This window comes from Urocitellus parryii, chromosome X (assembly GCF_045843805.1).
Source record: "Urocitellus parryii isolate mUroPar1 chromosome X, mUroPar1.hap1, whole genome shotgun sequence".
Classification (NCBI taxonomy): Eukaryota; Metazoa; Chordata; class Mammalia; order Rodentia; family Sciuridae; genus Urocitellus; species Urocitellus parryii.
The window spans coordinates 46,189,457-46,212,361 of record NC_135547.1 but is presented as its reverse complement, the minus strand read 5'-3'; the positions used below and the strand labels follow the sequence as shown (position 1 = coordinate 46,212,361).

Here is a 22,905-nt window from a genome sequence, read left to right as displayed (position 1 = left end):
TAGTTGAGTTTCTTGGATATATACATTTATATATTTTATTAATTTTGCAAAGTTTTTAACTATTAATTCTTTGAATAATATTTTTTAATAAATGATTAATTTTTAATTTTGATGAAATTTATTCTGCTTAATTTATTTTATGTATTTTTTGTGATATTCAATAAAGTATTGTGAACTCAAAGGTCATGAATAAATAACTGCCTTTGTCACACTATAGTTTTTATAATTAAATTTCAGTTTTTATATGCATTTTTAACTTTTTAAACTTTTTTATATGGTGTCAGTAAAGGGTTACTTTAGCCAGTACATTCTAGCCCAAAAGAGTGAATTCATAATCTTGCAACATGTTCCATCTACACTTCTTGGAAATGCATTGAAATTCCAAAATCTCAGGCCCTACACTCATTAAGTCAGAAACTCTAGGTGTGAGTTTTACAGATTTGTGCTTTAACAACACCTCCAGGTGATGTAATGCATGAAAATGTTTAAAAATTGTCTATATGAGGCTTATTTTCCTTATCTCATTGTTTTGCCACTTGGAAAATTAATAAAATATATAATTAATTTATATTGTTTTTATCCTATATTTACTTTAGCATAACCCACATTTCAAACAATTATGAATTAAACTTAAAACAGAAATTGTAATATAAATAACATAAATTTTACTTAGAATATTTTGAGAAAACTTCTAGTTAAGCTGAGGGAACCTATGTTACCTGTTTATGCAGACTTTCAATTTAAAGTCAGGTATGTCTTCTAACCTGCTTACCAACATAAGGCAGAAGAAAAATAAACTTGCATCACAAAGGTATAAGACATCAATTTGTTAAAAATAAGCTGTTTGCATATGCTAAAGAATCTTTCATTAAAAACTTTTGATTTATACATAATACTTTTGAAATATTTATAGCATACATTTTTAACAGGTGTAGAAAATTGACATTTATGTCTACCAAAAGTCTATATCACATCCACAGCTTTAACAATTGCTACAGACTGGGAAAGAAAATGAATAGCCTGTAGTAGAATCTAAATGATGGTTCATTTCCTGTAATAATAGATTCCTGACATGCATGACCTCATAATTAATCTTCATGTTATAGCTTATAAATATTTTAAAATGTTAGCAGATTAAATGTTTTATTAACTACAGTTACATAATAAAGAAAAAATCAACTTTTTGTTATTGATAGCTTATATATGCCCCCCCAAAAAAAACTTGATCCTAAAGTCCAAAATATTAGCATAAAAACATAAATGCTGATCATTGTTTGATCACTAAAAATTTTTATATTTAATTAAACCTTAGGGGGGAATTATTAATTGCCTACAAATTAGCAAATGTCATGACTTATGTTGTTTAATAAACTGTGGAAAATAAAGGTGTTAAATGCTTGTATTTTGCTTACAGTTTTAATCTACCTAGAAGACATTATGCACTACTGACAAAGAGTTCAAAAATAATAAAAGAAAACTATGCAAGATAAATCTCTTAGAATAAATGACATATTTTTCTTTAATTTAAGGAGAATGTATAAAATTTATTATCAAAGGTCAGCAAAGAATATTTCTTAGGTCTCACTCAGAATGTTTGTTATGGCTTAGAGATTAGATGTTCCCACAAAAGCTTATGTGTGAGATAATGCAAGAACATTTAGAGGTGAAATGATTGGGTTATAAAAGTCTAAACCTAATCAGTGTATTAACCCCATAATAGTGATTAACTGGGCAGTAACTGTAGGTAGGTACCATGTGGTTGGAGGAAATGGGTCCTTGGAAGCATGCCATGGAGGTTTACATTTTGTCTGTGGTGAGGAGAATGCTCTCTGTTTTTTCCAGTATCTTGTCTTGAGCCACTTTCCTCCACGATATCCTTCCACCATGATGTCCTGTCTCACCTTCTGCCCAGAGCAATGGAATCAGTCATCTATGGCCTCAGAACTTTGAAACCATGAGCCACCAAATAAACATTTTCTCCTCCAATTGTTCTGGTCAGGTCTTTTGTTCACAAGAGTAAAAAAGCTGTCTAAAACAATGTGATTTCTCACATTTCTATTTTCTTCCAATTTAAATTCTTTGTTTCAAGTTAAGGAGAATGTAAGGAATTTCTGGACTGTATACATAACATAAATAAATTTTCCATAAGAATTTCAAAGAGCAGTTATTGTCTGAAAAACTCATGGCAATGTCTACATTCTCCATGTTTGAATGCAGACCTACACTTTTGAGGATAATTTAGGGTCTTCATCACATATAAAAGACATTGTAGGAGTATTAAACTCATGAAGAATTTTTAAGCTTTTCATTAATGAAGTTTCTATTCCTTTTTTTGCCTAATTTGAATGAAATGATACATATTGACAAAATTTTTGAAAATAACATGAGAAAGACATACAGATGTGAAATTAACTATTATTTTGCTTGTATTTTATAAAACACTATCTTGTAATTATGAATTTATTTGTTGTTTCTGAGAAGTATAATTAACAGATTAGGAGAGTGATACTTATTCTTTGATGTCTTTGTTTTATTAAGTTAGAATTTTTCATTTAATAGGTACACCATCATGAATTTATTTTGACAGTCATGATAGATTAACAAAGATAAGATATATTCTTCCACCATAAACAACTAGAAAACAGGACAATATGCAATAAGCAATGATTATCCAGCATTCAGCAACAGGTAGCACAAAAGAATAATCCATGTAAAAAGGGAAGAAAGTAAGCTGAACCCTGTTATTGACACAGCTTACTGTATGGAAAGCATCACAATTTGTAGTTTGGGAAGGCAAAAATACAATTCAAGGGGTATGTTAGGGGCAGAATTTTCCACAAGGAAGCAAGGTCCAGAGGTGGGGCTCTTATGCATTAATTAGTGCTCTGACATCATCAGTAGATATATTGATCAGGATTCTTTAGAGGACAGAGTTAACAGGAAGTGTGATTATTAAAAGGAGGTTTAATAGATTTGCTTAAACAACCAGAAGCTGGATAGTCCACAATGACCATCTTCAAGCTGAAGACCTGAAGGACACAGTAGCTGCACAGTCCAAGATACTGAAGCCTCAGAACAAGAAGGATTGATGATGCTACCCTAGTCTCAGACCAAAGGCTTCTGGAAACTCCCTGGAAAATCATTGGCGGATTCCACTTTGGAAAAGTGAAGGAGCAAGAGTCTGATTTCCTCAGAAATTCTCATCAGCAATAAAAACCTGTTCAAGAAGAATAAAGCTTGCATCCCCAGCTGCTTCTTTGTTCTTCCAAACTTTATTACATCAAATTCTCCAGACTTTTGGATGGTGCTGCCCATGCTTAGGAAGGGTCTCCTGTGGGAAGCCTTTCTCGCAAGTGATTGAGCTACCTCCCTGGATGGATGTGAGGCGCTCAGACAAGCTGTGTCAGAGCCTTCCCCACCCTTCCCCAGGTGCGAGGGCTTCTCTGTGTGGGGATATGACTGACCACTGACCTGAAAGCCAATCACTGACCCTGACCTTGGAATGCTGCCCCCCTTGACCTTCATTGGATGGAATTTTGCCCTTAATTTTTTGTTTCCCAATAAAAGCTCATTCTCTGGCGTGCCTCTCTCTCTCTCTCTCTCTCTCTCTCTCTCTCTTGCTGGTCTCTTGTGTAAACTTTGATGCCACATCAGGTGGCTAGAGGCAAGAGCTGGGGAAAGCCATCTCTGAGCTGGGCAAGAAAAAAGGTAATTTGAGAGTCGTGTTTCTTTCATTTGATCTCAGTAGTTAATTTCTATGTTTTGAACCTCTAGCTGGTCATGCGGCTGAATCTCCATTTCAGATTGCTGTTCCACATGTCAATCATTCCTATACACACCCTCATTGACACACCCAGAAACTTCTGCATCTTTTAATCCAATGAAGTTGACAATTCAAATTAACCATTATAAGGCTGGGTTTGTAGCTCAGTGGTACAGCACTTGCCTAGCACAGGTGAAGCCCCCTGTTCACTCCTCAGCACCACGTAAAAAATAAAAATTAAAAAATTAAAATAAAGGTTAAATACTTTAAAAAAGCCAAATTAACCATTTCAATACATTAAATAGATTAATCCATTTATAGATGAATGATATATTGGGAGTAGGACCTACTTGGTGCAAATAGGCCAATGGGGTTATTTCTGTGAAGGGATTTTTCTTTCCAAGGTATGCTAGTCTTTCTCAGTTGATATGAGCTGAGGAGCTTTCCTCCATTATACCCTTCAGCCATGACGATCTGCCTCACCGCAGGCCAGATAAATGGATTTGACAGACCATGAATAGAACCTTTGAAACTGTGAGCCCACAATGAGCTTGTCCTCCTCTAAGTTTTTCTTGTCTTTTTTTTTTTTTTTTTTTGGTCCCAACAACAAAAATCTAACACTACTGGTTAAATCCAGTCTCTGATTCACCCTCATCCTCAACCTTCTCAGACTCTAGAATTCAATATTCAGGTCAAATTGTTTTTTTCCTAATAGAATATGGAGTGCTTATCTTTCTGTGTTTAGTTTATTTCATGTAACATAATCTCCTTCAGTTTTGTACATTTTGATGCAAATGAAAGGATTTCTTTCTTTATTATGGGTAAATAATATTTACCTATGTACATGGACCATAGTTTCTATATCCATTCATATAGGTTGGTTCCACGCTTTAGTTACTGTGAATAGTAATCCAGTAAATATGGGAGTGTAGGTGTCTCTTTGTTATGCAGATTTTATTCCTTTTATTTCTATGTCAAGAAGTGTGATATATTAATCATATGGTAAATTTGTTATTAGTTTTTCAGGGAACTTCCATATTGTTCTTTATAATAGCTCCTGAAAGTCCCTTCCAGAAATATTTCTCACACAATTTTTTTAGTAGAATTTTATTTCATGGCAATGCATCTTCACTGTAATCCAAGCTGGACAAAGCCTTTAGCTGGAAAGATGACCACTCTTAATATTATGGGGATTCTGTTAGCAAAGAAAGGATAAATAGGTATTAGACAAGGAGAACTATTGTTTACAAAATTCAAGAAAAAATAGGTACAGGCAAATGTTATATGAAATTAATAACAGTCTCTATATTGCTCTTAAAGTCATATTTTTCATTTGATGAAATGCATTTACAACTTTTTTACATAATTTATTTACATGTCAACTTCTTTTTCTTATTGATAAATACTCATTGAGGCAATAAGTAGTAAGCAAAGCACTGATTAGGAAATATAACATCCCCACCAAGAGGTTTGAATGTACCTTTTTCCTCATATCCATGCCAAAATTTATTGTTACTTGTATTGTTGATGTTTTAGTCATCTTTTTCTCTACATTAAATAAAAGACCTGACAAGAAAAATTATAGAGTAGAAACAATTTATTTATGGGATCAGTTTCAGAGGTCTCAATCCATAGAAGTCTCAGTCCATAGAAGGTCAGCTCCTTTCCTTGGGGCTTGAAGTGAGGCTGAACATCATGGCAGAAGACTCTGCTGGAGTGAAGCAGCTCACATGTTTATCAGAAAGCAGAGAAATACTGCTAGATACAAAATATATACCCTGCTGGGCATGGTGGTGCATGCCTGTAATCCCAGTGGCTTAGGAGGCTGAGACAGAATAATTACATTTTAAAGCCAGCCTCAGCAATGACAAGACACTAAGCAACTCAGTGAGACCCTGTCTCTAAATAACATACAAAATAGAGCTAGGGATGTCACTCAGTGGTTTAATGTCCCTGAGGTCAGTCCCAGGTACCCCTTATATATATATATTTCAAAATATATGCCCTCAATGACCCACTTTCTCCAGTTACAACCTACCTGATTTCATTTCACTTGGTTAATCCCACCATGGGATTGATTCACTCATTGGATTAAGAAATTTGTGCACCAATCCTTCTCCTCTAAGCCTTCTTGCATTGTAACACACATAAACTTTGGGGGATAGCTTACATCCAGAATATAAAATTCCACCTCTGGCTCCCAAAACCTCATGACCTCTCCCAATGGAAAATATACTTAGTCCATATCCAAGAGTCCCCATAGTCTCAACAGTTCCAATATTGTCCAAAATTACAAGTCCATAGTCCTCTGAGCCTCAGGACAAGCTTGCATCATGAGCTCCTGTAAAAAGCAAAACTTATTTACAAGTATCCAACATATAAACGTAAAGAGTAAACATTTACATTGACAAAAATACTGGCATAGAAAGAAGGGATATGGTCAAAGCAACATTAAAATCCAGCTGGGCAATAAAGTTCTGTAGCCTCTTGTACAGACTCTGGGGCACCTGAAATGGTGATGTTCTATTCAAAGGACTTGTGTAGCTCCACCCCTTTTGCCAAGTTTGTTGCAGCCCATGTGAACTTTCTCTTAGATTGGTCTGCTCAATACTATGTCCCACGTTTTTGGCATTTCTAAATGTTGGGAATTTCTCTAGCATTTTCAGCTTTCTCCTCACATGTTCATGTTTCCCCTGTTCAGGGGTTGCCTGTGGAAACTCTGATACAGCTGCACTTTTCCCATCCTCCCAGGCCTTCTTTTGTAATCTAGGTGGAAGTCTCCCTGACTCCCTAATTCTAACATCCTGCATTCTTGCTGAACCAGAACTACATGACTAACACCAAGCTCTGCTACCATCTCAAGCAGTAGCCAACCCTCCAATAACCTTGTATATATCAACCTCTGAGGGTCTGGGTAGTTGAGAATGTTGAAAATCTTCCTTGGCTCCTTGGTCAAGAAGGGTATGCCACTGTTCTCTTCTCAATTTAATTTTTACTTTTTCTTCCTTGAGTTAGAGATGAATATGATCTTTACAATTCCTGACGGCACTAAAGCCATCTTTCTTCTTGTTTCTGGGTAAAGTATTCAGCTTTGGTGGTGGTAATATTTTTAAGGAATGCAAATTCCTTAGCCTCAACTTTACTCTCACCTGTCAAGTCCAGGTTTTTCAAATTTTTTTGCTCTGCTTTCTGCTCTTGATTATCACAAAAACTGGCTAAAAGCTGTCACCAATATCCATGCCACCACCTGAATTCTAGGCTGTCTAGAAATTTCTTACACCACATTAAGACCCAATCATCTTTAAAATCAATCTCACAGAGATTTTCAGGACATAAGCAAATACAGACAATTTCTCAGCCAGAATATGAAAGGAGTAGCTTATAGTCCGACTACCAATAATGTTCTCCTTTTCCTCTAAACCCTCTTGGGTCCTGTCTTTACTTTCTAGAGTCCTATTGGCATTTTGGTTTTCTGAGCTCCCACTGAAATCAGCCATTAAACTACGCTTACAAAAACGTAAAGCATTTTCAGCTTGCACTGCTAAATATCTTTAAATTCCTCACACAAGAAATCTGCAAATGATTATGAATAACACAGGCAGGTTAGTCACAGCAACGACTCCACTTCTTGGCATCAATTTCTTTTTTAGTCATTTTTTTTCTGCTGTTACTTAAATATCGAACCAAAACACTGTACAGCAGAAAAAGTTTATTTTCATTGTTTCAGAAGTCTCAGTACATAAATGGCTGGCTACATTCTCTAGGTCTTCAAGTAAGGCAGTACAGCATGGTGGAAGAGTGTGGTGGAAGGAAGCAACTCATGTGATAATCAGGTAGCAGAGAGAGAGAGAGAGACTCAACTTGCCAGATACACAATATGTACCCCAAAGACATGACCCCCAATAACCTACCTCCTCCAGCCATACCTTTCCTGCCTACTGTTACTACTAACTTAAGCCCATTGAGACTAATTCACTGATTGGGTTAAGGCTCCCATAACCCCATCATTCACCCCCTAAACCTTCTTTCATTGTCTCATACATTAGCTTTTGGGGGCCACCTCACATCCAAACCATAGCAGTTGATAATTGCCATTCTGACCGGAGTGAGAAAAAAAACAAATGGAATTTTAATTTGCATTTATCTATCACTAGAAATGCTTATCTTTTTTTTCATATATTTTTTGACATTTATATATTTTTTTCTTTTGAGAAGTGTCTGTTTAGTTATTTTGACAATGTCTTGATTGAGTTATTTAGATTTTTTGTTTGTTTGTTTTGGTGTTATATATTTTGAATTTTTTATATATTATAGATAATAATGCCATATCTGAAGAACAGATGGAAAATAACCTCTCCTATTCTACAGACTATCTATTCATGTTCTTGTGTTCTTAATTTTTTCCTTAGCTGTGCAGAGGTTTATAATGTGATATTATCCCACTTTGATTTTTTGCACTTTAGGAGTCTAATTAAGAAAGTCAGTTCTTTCATTGAGATGTTGAAGTGTTGTGTCAATATTGTCTTCTAGCACTTACAGTTTAATTCCTAGGTCTTTGGTACACTTTAAGTTGACTTTGGTACAGAGCGAGAGATAGGCTTTAAATTTCATCTTCTACTTCCATTTTACCAGCAACTTTTTTGAAAAAAGCTAGCTTTTCTCCAATGTATGCTTTTGGAACTTTGTCTAGTGTTAAGGTTTACATGTGTGAAGCTCACATGTGTGACAATGCAAGAAAGTTTAGAGGACAAATGATTTAGTTTTAGCCTTAGCTCAATCAGAGAACTAATCAAATACAGAAGGACTCAAGAAATAACTGAACAATCAGTAAGTTAATCCATGACAGGATTAGCTAAAGTGGTAGGGTGTGGCTGGAGGAGGTGAAAATTGTATATAAATTTGTATCTGGAGAGTACATTCTCTCTCTCTCTCTGCTCTTGATCATGCTGATATGAGCTGCTTCCGTCTGCCACACACTCCACCATGATGTTTAGCCTCATCTTGAGCCCCAAGTAATGGAGTCAGTCTTCCATAGACTAAGACCTCTGAAAGTTTGAGCCCTCAAATAAAGTCTTTCTTCTCTATAACTGTGCTGGTCAGGTCCTTTAGTCACAGCATCAAAAAAGGTGACTAAAACATTTAGTATCAAATATCTATATTTATGTTGATTTGTCTCTGTTTTCTATTCTATTCCACTCATTTCCATGCATGTTTTGGTGCCAGTACCAGGCTTTTTTTTTTCATTTTTCCTTTTCTTTATTTTTAACTATACACTATATGGAGATTATTTTAAAAACTAGGAGTGGATCCACTATATGTCCCAGCTATTCCACTTTTGAGTATGTATACAAAAGTTTAAAAATCAACATACTACAGTGAGGCAGCCATATCAATGTTTCTGTCACAGAATTCACAATAGTCAAGTCATGGGACCAACCTAGGTTCCATTCAAGAGATGAATGGGCAAAGAAAATGTGTTATGTATATGCAACAGAGTATTACTGAGCTCTAAATATGAATGACATTATAGCATATTATGGATGCAAATGGAGACTATTGTGCTCAGCAGAATAAACCAGTCCCAAAAAACAAAGGTTAAATGTTTTCTCTGATATGCATAAACTAATACAAAATAAGGTGGGCAGAATTAAAAAAATATATAGAACAGAAATCATTATAGTAGATAAATGATGAAGAGGAGCAAATATGAATAGAATAAGGAACAACAGTGGAATGAATTTGACCTAGGTTTTCTATGTACATATGTGAGTATATCACATTTAATCTCAACATTGTGTATGTGTATATCTGAAAGACACTAATTAAAAAAAACTATAAGTAAATAGCAGAAAGATCAGTAGAGTAGAGCAAAGAGAGCAGGGAGATGGAGTAGGAGAAGGAAAGGGGAAGTACTTGGGATTGAATTAGAACAAATTATATTCTGTGCATTTATAATTAGTTAAAAATGGGTCCTAGTGTTATATATAACTAAAAAGAACCAAAAAAGAATTATGACTTTCATTTTTTTCACTATTACAAATAAATGCATACATATTAAAATATATTTAAATGTAAGAGATACCATCCAATTAATTTTCTAAATTAATTAATCCATTTTAACTTCAATCAATGATCAAAATCAATACTTTTCATAAGCAACTATTTTCATTATAAACAAAACTTTCCAGGAGAGAATAGCTTCCTTTATTATAGCTTCTAGCTTCCTCTCTAGATTCAGCTATAGTTTGCGATATATTTTATCATTTCAGAGATCTCTGTGTGTTAAGAAATTGTAGGTGGAGTTTATATTCAATTATTTTACTCAAAATACATTTAAAAAATAATTTTTTTTCCTTCTTGGCTTTGTCATTTACAAGTACTTTATAAAATGATCCATATCACCACATTCCTATTTATGTATTCTTTTTGTATTTGCATACATGTACCAGTGTAAGAGTGAACCACATATTATGTATATAGTCACATCCCATGTATATTAAGATTGTGATTTCTTAAGCAATGTTGCAATCAAATTCTGTGTTTGTTAACATATATATGTATATTTTTGTGTACAAGATTTTTCTTCACATAGAATTGTTGATTTAATAAATATATTCACTTTAAATTTTATAGATACTGCAAATTTGCTCTGGAGAAATTTTGTCTAATTTAAATATTCATTAATATTTTATAAAGATGCATATTCCCTCACTTTATTACAAACTGACTGGTTTTATTGTATTATTGTATTATTTCCTTTTATTTTTTTCAATAGTATAAATTAAAAATGTTTGATGGTAGGTTTTTTTTTCTTTCATTTTCCTTTTCTTTCTTTTTTTCTTTTTTTGCATTTCTGGTGATTGAAAACAGGGCTTTGTGCATGCCAGGCAAGTGCTCTACCACTAAGCTACCTTCTCAGCCTTTGATAGTGTTTTAACATGTATGATAGGTCATTTTGAACATAATTTTCTTTAATTAAAAGCGCCTTGGGCTGGGGATGTGGCTCAAGTGGTAGTGCGCTCGCCTGGCATGCATGCGGCCCAGGTTCCATCCTCAGCACCACATACAAACAAAAGATGTTGTGTCCGCTCAGAACTAAAAAATAAATAAATGTTTTAAAAAAATTTTTAAAAAGCGCCTTATATTTTTTCCATGACCTGTTTATCTAAAATGTCCAGTGAATTTTAAGAGACATTTCAAAGAAAAGAGTGCTAGATTAAGAACCTGACAAACTACACTATTTACAAATACTTTTGAGAACAAATCAAATACAGAAGGACTCAAGTTTTATATGAGGGTGAGCTCTAATTCTTCCTTCTACCTTCTATGAACTTTCCTCTATTTTATTTGTTCAAGAGCATTACCCAGACATTTGACCTGGACACTGTCATAATTTGAGAATTAAGTAGCTAGAATTGTACAAATTTTGGGTCCAGAAGGTGAAAATAGAAAAAATAATGAATCTTATTTCCATTTATCTAAACCAAAGTCATACTTTTAAATATTCATTGGGCCATGAAAGATAATAAACCATCATTGAGTAAAAGAAAAGGTTGAAGAATTTGGAAAACTATAGACTATAACTAAACCACTAAGTCCATCAAGTTTTTCCATTATAGAATTTGGATGTATACTTCAGGATCCTCTTGTTTTTTTAGAATTAAAAATTTTATGTAATATCTCTTGATTTTTAATTTTTCAATTTATACAAGATAGCTAAGCAAAAACAGTTATAGATAAGGTACACTGCATAGGTTTTCCACCCTCTAAATTCTCTTTGGTGTTTAATATTTTCTATGGAAACTGAATAAGTATACATTTATGATAATAATTATAATAATACTCATTGCTGAAACAGAGTACTTATAATTTTCCAGGCATTGTGTTAAGTACTTTACATAACTTTTCTAATGTATTAATTCAATAAAACCTATAAGTTAAGAATAATTATCCCCACTTTAAAGATGAATTAACTAAGAAATAAATGGGTTAAGTGTCTTTTGTAAATAGCAGAATTAGTATTTATGTGTATGTCTGCCTGAAATAAAAGTTCATGTTCTTTACCATTTATGCTGAATGAATGAACTGGTGTGATTCAATTTATTGAGCATATTATGGCCTTGCCCCCTGAACCTGCATGAATTATAATATCTAAGGACAAACAAAATTTAAATATGAAAGACAAAATTACCCTTTTAAGCCCAATTTTGACAAAATATTATGTCTTTAACTTCTTGGTATAAGTGTGCAAATTTATAATATTACTTTGAGAATTTTCAAAAAGTATGAATGTAAAGTTTCTAGTAACATGTTTGAATCACAATTATCTGCTTAATAAATACAAATTAACATTATCTTTCTTTTTTGCAGTAGGTTCATATTTTGTTATATTTGTCTAATTTTGAAAGAGTAGTTTCATATTTTTTCTGTAATGCGAGCAATTTTGTTTATTAAACATAAAATTATCTTAAAACCAAAAAAGGTAGATACTCTAAAAATTAAGTACATTTTTACTCTCATATAAAAAAATTTGTCAGTGAAAACTGAAAAAGAGAACTGTCAAATGCTTCTGATATCTAAGACACAATGGTTGTACACTTTAACACTGAAATAATTCATTTATTTTCTCTGTTATCAAAATTTAGTAAATTACCTGGAAATTGTTGCAGAATTCACTGGGAATTAAAGAATGACAAGGAAAAGACCCAAATGTGTACTGAATCCAAGCCTTTCTATTATGAAGCTGGCACATTTTATTGGTCATAGAGATAAGATTTATTTTCTGATAAATGATTTTTTACTTTGTCTAAACTAACTAAAAACTCTGCCAAAGCTATGTATTTAATATAATTGACATTGGTTGAACAAAAAAAGCCCCTTTCCCTTTCATCGCACTAACAATATCACATTGGGAATTTGGCCTTCAGTTGTAGGTCACCTAAGCTATAAATCAAATGTCTTTTGCTATCTATTTAAAACCACATTACTAAAGTGAACATTGTTTCTTCAATTTCTAGGAGAATCAAATCTTTCATTGCGTCATCATACTTTTTTTTTCTTTTTTTGGAAAAACCATTGCCATAAGAATGGCTAAATTGGACTGTCTTGCTGACCCCTGCAGAGACCAGGCAAGCCCAGGACAGCCCTGCTGTTCTGTGCAGAGCCCAGGCTGGCCCAGGCACAAGACTGCACACCACACTGAGGACCATGCTCTCACACCACAGCACTGCATCTCCAAACAGGCTGCCCAAAGTCATCGTTCTGCTTGTCCATTCAACCCCATCTCTAAAAGTGATCACTGCCATGTAGGGACACCTCCAATGCCATCTCAGGTTACCCCTGCTCTTGCCACCACCATCTTTAGTTGTGGCAGCTCCTATCTTGGGACACCAGCCAGTGGCTGGAAGCCCAATGCCAAGATCCCTATAGGTTTTACAGTACCCAGAAATAACTGCTTTCATCTAGGGACAACACCCAGGACCCAGAAGACCATCACCAAGGTCCCTGCAGGCTTGGTTACACCTGAGGTATCCCTGATAGGCGCTAATAGCCACCATCTTGTTGCAGATGTAGGAGATAGCCTTGCATTGGCTCACCCCTCTCTCTCTTCTCCTGTTATCAGATAACTTCCTTTTATTCATGTTTCACTCTTCCTATGATCTAATACCTCTATATTCTTACCTCCTACATCATAAACATCACACCTTCCACCTCCCCCCCAATTCTCTCTGTCCATCATTAGAATCTGTAGACCTGTTTGAAAACCTATTTTTTATATTGCAGATAGTAATTGAGCACATGATTCCTATTTATGATGTTGAAACTGCATTAATTTAAATAGGAACTCTTTTGTTTAAGGCTGTATATCATTTTCATTGAGTACTATTGATATTGATCTGTCCCTTAATGGTGAGACATTGATAACATGCAGGGACACTATCAGGGACACTATTACAGGGAGAAACTGTAATACCTAGGATCTGCACTGATAGAATTAAAGACACATGAAAATCATTAAAAGACAAGGGAAGAAAGTGGCCCAAACAAAACAAGATGATACAACAAAAGAATCCATTGACAGCACAGTAGATGAAATGTCAGAGAAGGTGTTCAGAATGTACATAATTTAAATGATCTGCAAATCAAACAGTGAAATAAGTGAGAAAACACAGGTAACAATTGCTCACTCCAACAAAGAGATAAGAGAGCAAATACAGTAGCAAAAGATTACTTGAAGAAAGAGATACAGATTCTGGAAAAAAAAAAAACCTGAACAGAAATCTTTGAAATAAAGAAAACAATAAACCAAATAAAAAAAGAGTCAATATAAAGCATTACCAACAGGCTCAATCACTTGGAAGACAGAACCTCAAACAATGAAGACAAAATATAGACTCTTGAAAATAAAGTTGACCACACAGTGAAGATGGTAAGAAACCATGAAAAGAACCTCCAAGAATTATAGGATAACATCAGAAGACCAAATCTAAGATTTATCTGGATAGAAGAAGGCTCAGAGATACCTAAAGGAATGCACATCTCTTCAATGAAATAATATCAGAAAGCTTCCCAAACATAAAGAATGAAATGGAAAATCAAACACAAGAGTCTTATAAGACACCAAATGTACAAAATGACAAGAGATAGACACCAAGGCACAGTATAATGAAAATGCCTAGCATATAGAATGAGGGTAGAATTTTAAAAGCTACAAGAGAAACATTGCATGTTACATAAAGGGAGAAACCAATTTGGATCTTAGCAGATTTCTCATTCCAGACCCACAAAGATAGCAGATCCTAGAAAAATATATACCAAGCTCTGAAATAAAATGGATGTCAACCACTAATCTTATATCCAACAAAATTAAGCTTCAGATTCAATGATGAAATAAAATCTTTCCATGATAAGCAAAAGTTAAAGAATTTACAGTGAGAAAACTTGTTCTAGAGAACATTCTCAGCAATATAATGCATGAGGAGGAAATGAAAAACAATAAAAATCAGCAAAGGGAGGAACTTCACTAAAGGAAATACCAATCAAAAGGAAAACCAAATCAAGTAAAAAACCAAAACAACCCAAAATGTCTGGTAATACAAACCATATTTTCAATAATAACCCTGAATTTTAATTGCCTAAACTCATCAATCAATAAACATAGACTGGGAGATTGGATTAAAACATAGTCAAGAATGGGCATCCTTCAAGAGACTCATTTTATTGGAAAAGATATCCACAGAATGAAAGTGAAAAGATGGAAAAAAAACATGGACCATGTAAAGAGGGAGGGGTTTCAATTCTCATAACGTGGACTTCAAACCAATGTTAGTCAGAAGAGATAAAAAAGAACATTTCATACTGCTTAAGGGAATCATACATCAATGAGTTATAACAATTGTAAATATTTGCACCCCAAACAATGGAGCAGGTACATACATCAAACAACTCTTCTCAATTTCAAGAATCAAATAGACCCCAACTCAATAATACTGGGAGACTTTGACACAACTCTCCCACCACTGGATAGATCTTCCAAACCAGAATTAAATAAGGAAATTACACAACTCAATAATACAATCAATAATTTAGACTTAACAGACATATATACAATATGTCATCCATCAAAAAGCAAATATACCTTTTTTTCAGCAGCACATGAATTCTTCTCTAAAGTAGATTGTATGTTATTCCACAAAGCAATTCTTAGCAAATACAAAAAAAAAATAGAGACAGTACCTTTCATTCAATTAGACTGTAATGGAAGAAAATGAGAAATCAATGGTAAAATAAAAAATAGGAGTTCCTTAAACATCTGGAGAATAAATAATACACTATTGAATGACACATGGATAGCAGAAGAATCAGGGAGGAGATAAAAATTTTCTTAGAAAAAAAGAGAATTCTGATATGATATATCAAAATCTCTGGGACACTATGGAGGCAATGAAAAGAGAAAAGTTCATTGTATTGAGCTCCTTCATTAAAAGATGAAACAGTCAACAAATAATTGACCTGACATTACATCTAAAGCCCTGGGAAAAGAAGAAGAAATTAACACCAAATGTAGTAAAACACAGAAAAAAAATAAAATTCGGGTTGAAATCATGAAAGTGAAACAAAAGAAGCAATAAAAATTGACAAAACAAAAAGTTAGTTCTGTGAAAAAATTAATAAAATTGATAAAACCTTAGCCTCCCAAGTGAAAATAAGGAGACAGAACAAATTACTAAAGTTTATGATAAAAAAGGAAATATCATGACAGGTACCACTGAAATACAGAAGATAATTAGAAACTATTTTGAAAAATTATATTCCAATAAAATAGAAAATATAGAGGACACTAAAAAAGTTCTAGAGAAACATGAGCTGCTCAAACTGAACTGGGATGACATACACAATTTAAACAGATCAATTTCAACAATGAAATAGAAGACATCATCAAAAGCCTACCAACCAAGAAAAGCTCAGGACCAGACAGATTCTCAGCTGAGTTCTATAAGACCTAAAAAGAAGAATTAATACCAATACTCCTCAAAATATTTCATGAAATAGAAAAGTAGGGAACCCTTCAAAACTCATTCTGCAAGTCTATAATTACCTTGATAGTAAGGCAGACAAAGATACATCAAGAAAAGAAAAATTTAGACCAATATCCCTGATGAACATACATGCAAAAATTCTCAATAAAATCCTGGCAAATTGCATGAAAGAACATATTAAAAAGACAGTCCACCATGATCAAGTGGGATTCATCCCAGGGATGCAAGATTTGGTCAACTATAAAAACCAATAAGCATAATTAATAACATCAATTGACTTAAAAATAAAAATCATATAATCATCTCAATAGATGTAGAAAAAATATTTAATAAAATACAACACCCTTTCATGTTCAGAACACTAGAGATAGCTGAAACATACCTCAATATTGTAAAAGCTATCTATGCTAAGCCCAAGGCCAACATTATTTTAAAATGAGAAAAATTGGAAGTATTCCCTGTAAGAACTGGAACATAACAGGAATGCTCTCTCTCACCACTTCTATTCAACATATTCCATGAAACTCTATGAAGAGCAATTAGACAGATGAAAGAAATTAAAGGGACATGAATAGGAAAAGAACTCAAACTATCACTATTTTTCAACAATGTGATTATATACTTAGAGGATCAAAAATATTCCACCAGAATATTTTTGATCCTCAGCATCACATATAAATAAGTAAATAAATATCCATTGACAACTAAAAAAATATTTTTAAAAAGTTGGATCAGGATATAAAACCAAAACCCATAAATCAAATGTATTTCTATAAATCAGGGATGAGCCCTCAGATAGAGAAATTAGAAAAACTAACCAAATCACAAGAGCCTCACAAAAATAAAATACTTGGGAATCCGTTTAACAAAAGAGTTGAAAGGCCTATACAGTAAAATCTACAGAACACTAAAGAAATACATTGAAGAAGACCTTAAAAAATGGAAAGATCTCCCATGGTCTTGGATAGAAAGAATTAATATTGTCAAAATAGCCATACTACCAAAAGAGTTTTATTGCAATTACAGTTAAAATACCAACAACATTCCTCATAAGAATAGAAAAAACAATCATGAAATTCATTTGAAAAAAAGAGAGACCCAGAATAGCCAAAGCAATTCTTAGCAAGAAGAGTAAAGCAGGAGGCATCAAAATACCAGACTTTAAACTATACTACAGAGCTATAGTAACAAAATGGAATGGTTTGGCACAAAAATAGACATGTAGACCAATGGTAGAGAATAGAAGACACAGAGACAAACCCACATAAATATATAGTTATCTCATACTAGAAAAATCCACTGAAAACATACATTTGCAAAAAGCCACTTCAACAAATGGTGCTGGGAAAATTGAAAATCCATATACAGCAAAGTGAAATAAAACAACTATCTTTCACCATGCACAAAGTTTAGCTCAATGTGGATTCAGGACCAAGGAATTAGACCAGATACCCTTCACCTAATAGAATAAATAGTAGGCACAAATCTTCATTGTGTCAGATTAGGTCCTGACTTCAGTAACCAGACATCTAAAGCATAAGAAATAAAATTAAAAATTAATAAATAAAATGCATCCAAACTAAAAAGCTTCTTCCCATCAAAGGAAAAAATCAATAACATGAAAAGAATGCCCACAGAGTGGAAGAAAATCTTTACTACATGCACATCAGATAGAGTGCTAATGTCCAGGATATATAAAGAACTCAAAAACTCAACATCAAAATACTAAATAACCTAATCAATAAATGGGCTAAGGAACTGAACATACACTTTTCAGAAGAAGATATACAATTAATCAACAAATATATGAAAAAATATTCAACTTCTCTAGTAATTATAGAAATGAAAATCAGAAGTACTTTAAGATTTAATCTCACTCAGAATAGCAATTATCAAGAATATAAGCAATTATAAGTGTTAGTGAGGATGTGGAAAAAAATACATACTCATACATTGTTGATGGCACTGCCAATTGGTGCAACCACTATGTAAAACTGTATGTAGATTCCTTAGAAAACTGGAATGGAACCACAATTTGACCCACATATCTCACTTCTTGGTCTATATTCAAAGGACTTAAAAATCAGCATACTACAATGACATAGCTACATCAATATTTATAGCAGCTCAATTCCCATTAGCTGAATTATGGAACCAACCTAGATGCCCTTCAAGAGATAAATGGATAAAGAAACTGTGGTACATATACACAATGGAATATTACTCTCCATTAAAAATGAATAAAATCATGGCATTTGAGGGAAATGGATTGAGTTGGAGAATGTCATGCTAAGTGAAGTAAGCCATTCCCCCCAAAAAAGGCCGGATATTTTCTCTGATAAATGGATGCAGATCCCTCATAGGGGTGAGCATGGGGAGAATGGAGGAACTTTAATTGGTTAAAGGGGAGGGAAGGAAGGGGAGGGTGCATGGGGGCAGGAACAATGATGGAATGAGATGAACTTTATTACCCTAGCTGCATGTATGACTGCACAGGTGGTGTGACTCTACATTGTGTATAACCAGAGAAATGAAAAATTGTGCTCCATTTGTGTACAACAAATCAAAATGCATTCTGCTATCGTATAAACTAATTAGAAGAAATAAAAATGCCTTAATTAATAAATTTTAATCATAAACTGACAGAATATTTTTCAACAAGATAAAAGTCTTACACATATTTATATTTAGAGAGAAGGATCTAATTTTAAATGATAGTGGTGAACTTATCTAAAAGTATAAACAATTATGAACATTCAAAATTCAGATGATAGGGTTATTTATTCACAGTGAAATATCATAATAGATTATAAAAAAATCCAGCTGCCAGGATAATTACTTATTTCTTTTTCCACTTCTTTGTGGAGGTAATGATGAAAAGTTGCTTAATTAATTGCAGCTAAAGGAAATTGTCATAGACTTGGTAAAATCTTTAAAAATTCATATAATCATTTTAATTAAAGATTACTAAATTTATAACTACATAATATTTACCTAACACAGTTTAAAACATGATTCTTGTCCAAATGCATCTTCCATAGTCTTCAATTATATTTAGGTTTCCAGTTAATGATACTCTATTAATTCATTCATTAAGTGTCCATTTTCTATTAAAATTGTGGTATATGCTGTGTGCACAAAGGCTTATAAAACAAATTGACATCCTAAACTGTCACAGTCTGGCATGGAAACAGACATAAAAACAAGCTCACAATGCTCATAGGTACAAAGCACAGCTATAGCATGCCTTAGTATATACCCCCCCCCCAATTAAAGTCAGCATACTATAGGAATACCTGCATACTCATGCTTATAGGACTATAATTTACAATAGCAAAATTGTGGAACCAATATAGGTGTCCCTCAATAGATGACTGGATAAAGAAATGTAATATAAATTCACAATGGAAGTCTGGAGTTGTGACTCAGTGGTAGAGCGCTTATCTCTCAGGTGTGAGGTACTGGGTTCGATTGTCAGCACTGCATATAAATAAATGAATAAAAATAAAGGTCCATCAACAGCTAAAAATATTAAAAATACACAAGGGAATTTTATTCAGCCATAAAGAATAATGAAATGTCATTTTCAGGAAAATGTATGAAGATGGAGAAACTTATGCTAAGCGATATTCACTAGTCTCCGAAAGTCAAGAATCCTCTGTTTTTTTTTCTTTCTTTCTTATTTAGAAGCTAGAGAGAAAATGGGAAAAAAAAGCAACCTCATCAAAATTGAAGGGAGACCAGTAGACTAGAGGAAGGTGATCTGAGTAGGAAAGAGAGGGAAAAAAGAGGCATAGGAGGGAATGAAGCAGGCCAAATTTTGAGTTGTGCATGCATGAACATAACATAATAAATATCATTACTATGCGTTGAATCAATAGAATAAAAAGAGATCCCTATTTAAAAATGTAGAGGAAAGAAAACAATATGGTTTTTTGACAGAGTGTACATGGTGTCAGAAAATGTTCCAGAGGGAGTTAACTTGAGCAGAGTTTTGAAAGTTGGAAGTTTTTCCATTGTAGTCAAGGGAGTTATCAGTAGAAAGTACAGAGGAGTAAGGAAGGACTCTGACTTGCTCAGTATTAAGATCTCTGAATGACTTGAAGTTCAGGTGCAATAAAAAATCTTTGAGCACAGCATATATAATGAAAAGGAATTTGATATTTATGCTATGATGTATGTGTTTGAAGCAGAGAACAGATTTGTGATTTGGAAAATATATTTCAGCAAAATTTGAAGTCCATGAAATCAGCTTTGTAATATGGGAATATTTATTTGAACTTTCTATACCACGTTTTTTCAGGAGTAAAATGAAAATTATAGTAATAGATCTAATCATTAACTCTTTACTATGTGCCAGGGACTACAAGTTTTGCTGAAGTTCTCTATCCTAAAGACAGGATTACAGCAGTAGCATGCAGATTGGCTCCTAGTAGGAACTTAAACATAACCTGATCATTTTAAAGACTGCATTTCCAATCTCTTTACAATTAAATAGATGCAACTTCAAATTGTTTCCAATTTTTTTCCAGTCTAGTTGAATGAAGTTGGCAACTAGCATACCTAATCTAATACGATGCAGCTCTATATTTGAATGCTTAAAAACAACAACAACAAATATAACGTCTTGAGCCAAATATGTGATAATGAGAAGAGGAGAATAGTTGGTGCTTGAAAATAATCACTAGTCAAGCATTGCATCTTTCAAAATAAGTACTGCACTGGGGTCAATCAATTTCTCTGCATGAGGAGAAAAGAACACTAATTCTATTCATTTTATTGCCTTTCAACTTCTCTGTATACCTAGGGGGTGGATGATCATTTTTGGCACTTTGCCATGGGGATTCTAATACTTACAATGAGATTTGGTGTTGAATACAGCTTCTGAGTTCCTGAAACCACATAATATAACGCTTTAGTAAAATAATCCCTGACACATATTAGATTTCAGTCTCCTACTATTGCCTCCTAAGGATCATGAAAACTAGTTCCATCAGGAGAGATTTCCTTCATTTCCTTAAAAAGAAGTAATTAAGGTAAGCTAAAGCCACCTAATCTTTTTAAAAAATGAATACCTGGGTGGGATGGAGAGAGTCTTATTGAATTGAATGTAAAGAAGGTATGTAAAAATTCAATACCTGCAAAATTCAACAGTGTGGTCAGAAATATTCATTCCTTTTGGGTAATAAGTTCAAAAATCTATTAATTACATATTCAAATCAGATAGCTACAATGTGCCCTCTATGCTCCCCAGAATCTGAAAATAACAGAATTAAAATATTTTATATTTCCTAAGGAAACCTCTGTTTATGCTAACAAATTGGCATATTAGGTTATTACTTAAGTAGGTGATACTAGGGTAGGAGCTAAAATGATAAAGGTTTAAAGAAAATACCCATGGAGGGCTGGGGATGTGGCTCAAGCAGTAGCGCACTCGCCTGGCCTGCATGTGGCCAGGATTCGATCCTCAGCACCACATACAAACAAAGATGTTGTGTCCGCAAAAAATAAATAAATAGATAAATAAATAAATAAATAAATAAATATTAAAAAATCCCCCCCATCTCTCTCTCTCTTAAAAAAATACCCATGGAATTGTTGCGGAAACTTAAATGCAAATACAGCTCTCAACAGAGATGGGTTTGTGATTAACTTTAAGATAGTAACAAAGAAAATGTGTGTGTGTGTGTGTGTGTGTGTGCATGCATGCTTTAGACAAAGTCTGCACTTTATCCAGATTTCCTTAGTTTTTACTTAATGTACATTTTTTTTTGTCCCAGCATTCTGATGTGCTCTGAATATTTGAATCCCTGCAAATTAAGTATTGTAATATAAACACAAATGTGATGATATAAGTGTTATATTTTTGTGGGAGTTTATTAAGTCATAAGACTCAATCCTTTATGTATGGGAATAATGCCATTATAAAAATAGACCCAAGGGAGATTGTTTGCCACTTCCAGCATGTGAGGATTTATGAAGAAGTTACCATCAATAAATCAGGAAGAGAAATCTTATCATACCACAAATTGGATGACATTTTGATCTTGGACTTTCTAATCCTACTAACTTTGAAAAGTTGATGTATGTTTTTCATAAACCAATTAGTCTATAATATGTTCTAGCATCCTGAATAAGTGCAGCCATATTCTTATAAGGTTAATATATTATATGTGGTTCTCATTTATTTTAGTCTTATATTTTTTGTGGAGGCTTATCAAACCTTACTTTTTATGAGTTTCTTTTTAATTTATTCTTTTAGTACATAAATGTCACTAAAGTGTATTTTTTTTAAAGAGAGAGTGGGAGAGGAGAGAGAGAGAGAATTTTTAATATTTTTTTTTTTTTTTTTTAGTTCTCGGCAGACACAACATCTTTGTTGGTATGTGGTGCTGAGGATCGAACCCCGGGCCGCACGCATGCCAGGCGAGCGCGCTACCGCTTGAGCCACATCCCCAGCCCCTAAAGTGTATTTTGACATACTATACATGTATGGAGTTGAGGAGTATTATCCAAGTATTTTGTAGACAAGCTGAATACTGAAATTTTTCTGGTGTTTTTTCTTTCATTTTTTTATTTATTATTTGGAGTGCATGGGATTCA

The 22,905-nt window shown here is 33.5% G+C and overlaps 1 pseudogene; it reads right to left on the bottom strand.

Moving 5' to 3' along the window:
* Nucleotides 1-4,231, bottom strand: part of LOC144250670 (chloride channel protein 2 pseudogene) — a 129,968-nt pseudogene extending 125,737 nt beyond the window's left edge.
* Nucleotides 4,232-22,905: the final 18,674 nt, after the last annotated feature.